Here is a 6295-nt window from a genome sequence, read left to right as displayed (position 1 = left end):
GAATGGATATGACGGAGGAAAGAATCAGTGAATTTGAGGACAGATTAATAGAAATGATCAAGTTCTTAGAACAAGGGGGAAAATATTGAAAAATGTGAGCAGAACTTCCGGAATCTATGGGACAACATCAAAAGGTCTAATATTCATGTCATTGGAGGGAGTATCAGAAGGAGAAGATGATATTCATGTGGGGAAACAAATGGAAGAAATAATGGCCAGAACCTTCCCAAATATGGGTGAAAGACATAAATTAACAGACTGAACAAGTGCAGTGATCCCCAAGAAGTGTAAACTCAAAGAAAACCATGCCAAGAAATATAATAATCAAATTGGTGAAGACAAAAGATGAAGGAAAATACCTTGAAAGTAGTTAGAGAAAAGCAACAAAGGGTCTGTAGGGGAACAGTGGTAAAAATTCCGCAGATTTCTCATCAGAAATACAGTGGTTTCCCAGAAGACAGTGGAATAATATCCTTAAAACACTGGAAGTAACTAATTGTCAATCCAGAATTCCAATCAGGGAAAATGACCTTCTCACACCGATGTTTCTCTCCCTCTCTTTCTCCCTTCTTTCCCTTCTTTCTAAAAATAAAATAAATAAAATCTTAAAAAAGAAAGAAATGATAAAGAAAAATGATAACGGAGGGAAACTTGGAACTTCAGGAATAAAAAAATAACAGCAGAAATAGTAAATATCTGAGTAAATATAAAATACTATATCTCTCCTAAGTTTTAAAAAAATATGAATGACCATTCTAGGCAAAAATATTATCATTGTCTACATTTTACTGGAAGTGGTAAAATATGAACTCTAGAAGACTATGAAAGTTTGGGTATAAATATTATAGTCCCTAGAGCAACCAGTGAAAATTATTGCAAAGAGATATAGCCAAAAATCCAATAGATAAATTGAAATGGGTTACTAAAAAACATTCAAGCAACCCCAAAGAAAACTTCTACACTGCTTATGATAACAGTGAGCCTGAGGCTGTCAACCAACACTTTTCTGGTAATGGAAGTAAATAAACTCCTCTTACTTGAAGACACATTAATGGGGCTTCCTGTTACTTGGAGGGAGAAGAATGCCTGAGAAAGAGCATTTTCACATAATCTCTTAGATACCCTTTGAGATGACCAGGTTAGCTTCTAGTATGCCCATTTTATGGACAGGGAAATTGAGCTACAGAGCCTGTGTGGTTTAAATGTCTTCCTCAAGTCTTCTCAAACTTCAGATCTGGTGGAAAGGCAGACATTTTCTTTGTGGTAGAAATACACTCTCTAAACATGCACTGTCCCAGTACATGGTGTGGGCCTGTACTTGTAGGAACCCTGCCATCAAATGGCCCTGACGGTGGCTATGGTCTGGGAAACCCTTGCTACTGCCCCACTGATTCTTCTGAGGCTTTGTCCTGGGAGACGTGCTGGGGCCATTAGTGAGAGAGCATGGTGAGTCTTGGTTACTCAACAGAGAGGGCCTCCGTTCTAAGGAGGAAAATAAATCCATTGTTGCAGACATTTAGTGAAAACAAAGCTATCTTTAATCCATCTATGGAAAGGAGTGGCTGAATTCTACCAACCATAGGTATACCCTGAAACTCGTTATTAAAGCCAAGCTGAACTGCGGAGTACCAAGGCCTGTTTCACGTCTGGGTCTCTGAAGAACAAAGTCCCACGTCCTGCCCCCTGACAGTGGAGCCAGTGTCCAGTTTGGAGGTGCAAATGCCCTCCTAGTCTCTCACCCTGGTTGGAGCTCTACCTGTTGTAAAGGAAGGACGGGCAGCTCCTAGAAGCCAGAAGGCCCTCCTGGAGGCAGGTGCCTCAATGCATGAGCTTCTTAGTTTGCAGAGCCCATCTCCACACAGGATTCAATCCACACAACAGCACTGTGTATTCAGAAATTAATTCTTCTGCAGCAACAAACCAATCCCACAGTATAACTTCTGGCTGCAAAAACCAGCAGGGATTGAGTTGGTAGAAGAAACTACAGGAGTCCCAAGCAATTCCCCTTAAAGACCCCATACATGGATTTACTCAGACTCACTCCCTCTGAGCTTCAACACCAGGGTAGCAGCTTGAAAGGCACCAGTGGCATACTGGGAGGAACTGAAGTGTCAGGCATCAGGACAGGAACTGGAGGACAGTTTTCTCTTACACAGAAAAGTGGAGAGAGGGCATTGTCCCTTTTCTGAACCCTGCCCCAACAGAACCACAGAGCCAGCAGGCTGGTGCCATACTTGAGGCTCCATGAACCTGGCTAATACTGTTTGCCCTGCCCTGGAGATCCTGAGACTTCATCCCACCCAACGTACAGGCCCACCAAAACCATTAATGGTGACTTTTCCATATGAATGTCTGGTCTTGGCTCATGCTTCACAAGTTCCTAAATCCTACCAAACAAACAACAGCAGGCCTCAGTGAGCCTCCATCTCCCTTACCTCTTGCTAAGTGGCCCCAGGCCTGGCACTAGCTGCAGCCAGCCTAGATTCACAGCTTGGCTTTGCCTGGGAACCTCCAAACCCAGCTAAAGTAGCAGCCATCTCAGGCTGCTTTATAACTCAGGCAAGGTGGCCCCAGGCAGAACACAGGTGGGGACTGGTCTTGGCCTGTACTACCCAGGAAACCCCAGAGCCTGCACACCCAGTGGACAGCTACAGACCACACTGGAGCACCACCACCCTGCCCCTGCACAGCTGATCTTCCATGGGAGGTGGAGGTTGGTGGTCAGTGGTCACAGCCAGTCCAGAAGCTGACTGGCCTGGGTAAATCCCTCCCTTTGACTTGCCAGCAGCTACCAAGTCTCAACTATGAGAAGACGGCGTACTCAGCCCACACACAGGGCACACCTTGAGTACCCAGTTGGGTGATAGGAGAGGCTATGCCCCTGGACCCTGCTGGACACCTACTACATTAGGCCACACTGCCAAGACATGGAGTCATAGCAGCTCTACCTGATACATAGAAACAAACACAGGGAGGCTGCCAAAACGAGGAGACAAAGAAACATGGCCCAAATGAAAGAACAGATCAAAACTCCAGAAAAAGAACTAAACAAAATAGAGATAATTTTTAGAGATAGAGCAATCTATCAGATGCAGAGCTCAAAACACTGGTTATAAGGATGCTCAAAGAACTTAGTGAAGGCCTCACCAACATAAAAAAGATCCAGTCTGAAACGAAGGATACTCTAATTGAAATAAAGAACAATTTACAGGGTAACAGCAGAGCCAAGAATCAAATCAATGATTTGGAGAAAAAGGAAGCAAAAAACAACCAAATGGAACAACAACAAGAAAAGGGAATATAAATAAACAAGGATATTGCAAGCAGCCTCTGGGACAACTTCAAGTATTCCAACATTCGCATCATAGGGGTGCCAGAAGGAGAAAAAAAAAGAGCAGGAAGTTGGAAATATATTTGAAAAAAATAATAAAAAGAAAATTTCCCTAATTTGGTGAAGGAAATAGATATACGAGTCCAGGAGACACAGAGAGTCCCAAACAGGATGGATGCAAAGAGGCCCCCTCCAAGACATATCATAATTAAAATGCCAAAGGTTAAAAATAAAGAGAGAATCTTAAAAACAGAAAGAGAAAAGCAGTTAGTTGCCTACAGGGGAGTTCCCATTAGACTGTCAGCTGATTTCTCAGGCTAGTAAGGATTGGCAAGAAAGACTCAAAGTCATGAAAAGCAGGGACCTAAAGTCAAAGTTGCTCTACCCAGCAAAGCTATCATCTAGCAGCAAATGGCAGATAAAGAACTTCCCTGACAAGAGAAATCTAAAGTTCATCATCACCAAGCCATTATTATATGAAATGTTAAAGGAATTTATTTAAGAAAAAGAAGATCAAAACTATGAATAATAAAATGGCAATAAATACATATCTATCAACAGTTGAATCTAAAAAACAAACTAAGCAAACAAGAACAGAGACAGAATCATGGATACGGAGAGTATTTTTATGGTTGCCAGATGAGAGAGGGGTGTGGGGGAATGGGTGAAGAGGTGAGGGGATTAAGAAGTACAAATTAGTCATTACAGAATAGCCAGGGGGATGTAAAGTACAGTATAGGAAATGGAGTAGCCAAAGAACTTACACACATGACCCATGGACATGAACAACAGTGTGGGGATTGCCTGAGGGAGGGGCGAAAGGGAAAAAATTGGAGCAACTATAATAGCATAATCAATGAAACATAATTTAAAAAATAAAATATAATTGAAAATGTCTTGGCAAAGTGGGAAAGAAACAAGTGAAACTCCTTTCACAAAAAAAAGAAACTAAGATCAACTCTGAAGAAATGTGAGAAGCCCAAGGTCACAGGCACTGCACACCTGCCAAACAATATACTAGAGATGATTCTCTTCCTCCAGCAATCCCAACCGCCATGAGAAGAGGTCATCTGTGGTTCTTACATGGCGTGGCCCACATGCTAGAGTCTGTCTGCCATGTGCATGGCTTAGGTGTGTTAAAAAGCAAACTGAATGGAGCACATTAAAATTTTCAGGAGTTTATTTGAACAAACATCAATTCAAATTTGGCAGCATCAGAACTGGGTAGAAGCACTCCACGGCGGAAGCTAGGGTAAGGCTTTTACAGAGCAGATATGGAAGCAAAACAAGGTGATCAGTTGATTAGCTGGAGCTTAAGGCTGCCTTATTTGGGAAAGCCTAGTTGGATATTTGTGATCGTTTTTTCTTTAATTTAGATTTCTCAGATACAAGTTCATTGACTCTGGCTTAGGTTTCACTCTTTTTTTTTTTTTTTTTTTTTTTTTTTTTTTTTGCTGCAAAAGGCTTTATTGTTTCCATTTGGTCAGATGCATGGGACAGGGTTCCAGGGTGGGGTTGCAGGGGGAGGCTCAGGCAAAAGCCAGAGGCCAGAGAAATGCAGAGGGGCCCCTCAAAGGCCTCTGGGCTCCAAAGGCTGCCTAGTCGTGCTTGAGGGTGAGCCTTTCGAAGAGATACTCGCCCATCCCAGCCTGCGGATGTTAGTCAGGTGGTCGCCCATCTTCTTGATGAGTTTCACCTCCTCATCCAGGAAGTGGTTCTCCAGGAAGTCACAGAGATGAGGATCTGTGCGGGCAGAACCCAGGGCATGCAGATCCAGAAGGGCCTGATTCAGACTCTTCTCCAAGGCCAAGGCTGCTTCCATGGCGTCCTGGGTTTTACCCCAGTCATCTTTGGAAGGCTTCGCCAGGTCCTGGAGAAGAATGCGGCCACCATGCTGGTTTTGCAGCTTTAAGAGACGCTCAGAGCCCTCACACTTCTCCTCGGCCAACTCTCGGAAGAAGTGGCCCACGCCATGCAGAGCCACATTGTCACGGTCGAAATAGAAGCCCAGAGAGAGGTAGGTGTAGGAGGCCCCCAGATGCAAGTTGGCCAGGCGGTTGTCAGCGGCTTCCACCTCAGAGGAATAATTTTGACGAATCTGGGAGCTCATGGTTGCTCGGCAGTGAAGAATTAAAGTCAAGAAAACGGCGTCGGTTGGTCTCAGAGGCTGAGGATGGCTGAGGTGGTTTCGAAGGTGGTGACTAGAAAAGAGGATGGAAGGTAGTTGGAAAGAAAGGGTGTCCCTAGGTCTGTTCCATCCAAACCCTGTTGAAGCAAGAGACAGATTCCAGGACCGCCGAGGGCACTGTCAGGTTTCACTTTTCTTATGCAGGTTCGCAAGGCATCAGAGCCACCTCAGTCTACTGGCCTCCTTGTCTAAGTATGTTAACAGGTGGTATTTGAACTTTCCCTTCATTGATGATCTCCAAATACATGCCTCCAGCATCATTCTCTTCCCAATCTGTGTGGCCCCAAGAGCATCCTCTCCCCAATCTGTGTGACACCATGGGTATGTACACTCCTGTGTGTGAAGCCAGAAATGTTCCCCTCCCCCTGTGTGACTCTAGGAGTATCCAAACTCTGATCTGTGTCACACCAGCAGTGTCCACACCCCAGACCATATGACCAGGCCATATGATCAGAAGTTTTCTTTCCTTTTTTTAAAAAATATTTATTTATTTTTAGAGAGAGAGGAAGGGAGAAAGAGAGGTAGAGAAACATTGATGTGTGGATGACTCTTGCATGCTCCCAACTGGGGACCTGGCCTGCAACCCAGGCACGTGCCCTGACTGGGAATCAAACCGGCAACCCTTTGGTTTGCACTGAGCCACACCAGCCAGGGCTGATCAGGAGTTTTCTTTTCTTTTCTTTTTAATATGTATTTTATTGATTATGCTCTCACAGTTGTTCCATTTTTTTCCTCCTCTTCATTCCCCTCCACCTTGCACCACCCCACCCCCCAGC

At 44.2% G+C, this 6295-nt stretch overlaps 1 pseudogene; it reads right to left on the bottom strand.

Moving 5' to 3' along the window:
* Positions 1 to 4751: 4751 nt before the first annotated feature.
* On the bottom strand, positions 4752 to 5624 carry LOC129065125 (ferritin light chain-like; annotated as a pseudogene).
* Between the last annotated feature and the right edge of the window lie 671 nt (positions 5625 to 6295).

Source organism: Pteronotus mesoamericanus, unplaced genomic scaffold (genome assembly GCF_021234165.1).
Source record: "Pteronotus mesoamericanus isolate MK-2021 breed Mesoamerican mustached bat unplaced genomic scaffold, CSHL_Meso_final contig_173, whole genome shotgun sequence".
NCBI classification, from domain to species: domain Eukaryota; kingdom Metazoa; phylum Chordata; class Mammalia; order Chiroptera; family Mormoopidae; genus Pteronotus; species Pteronotus mesoamericanus.
The sequence above is the reverse complement of the archived record's forward strand: the minus strand, read 5'-3'. Positions and strand labels throughout refer to the sequence as shown.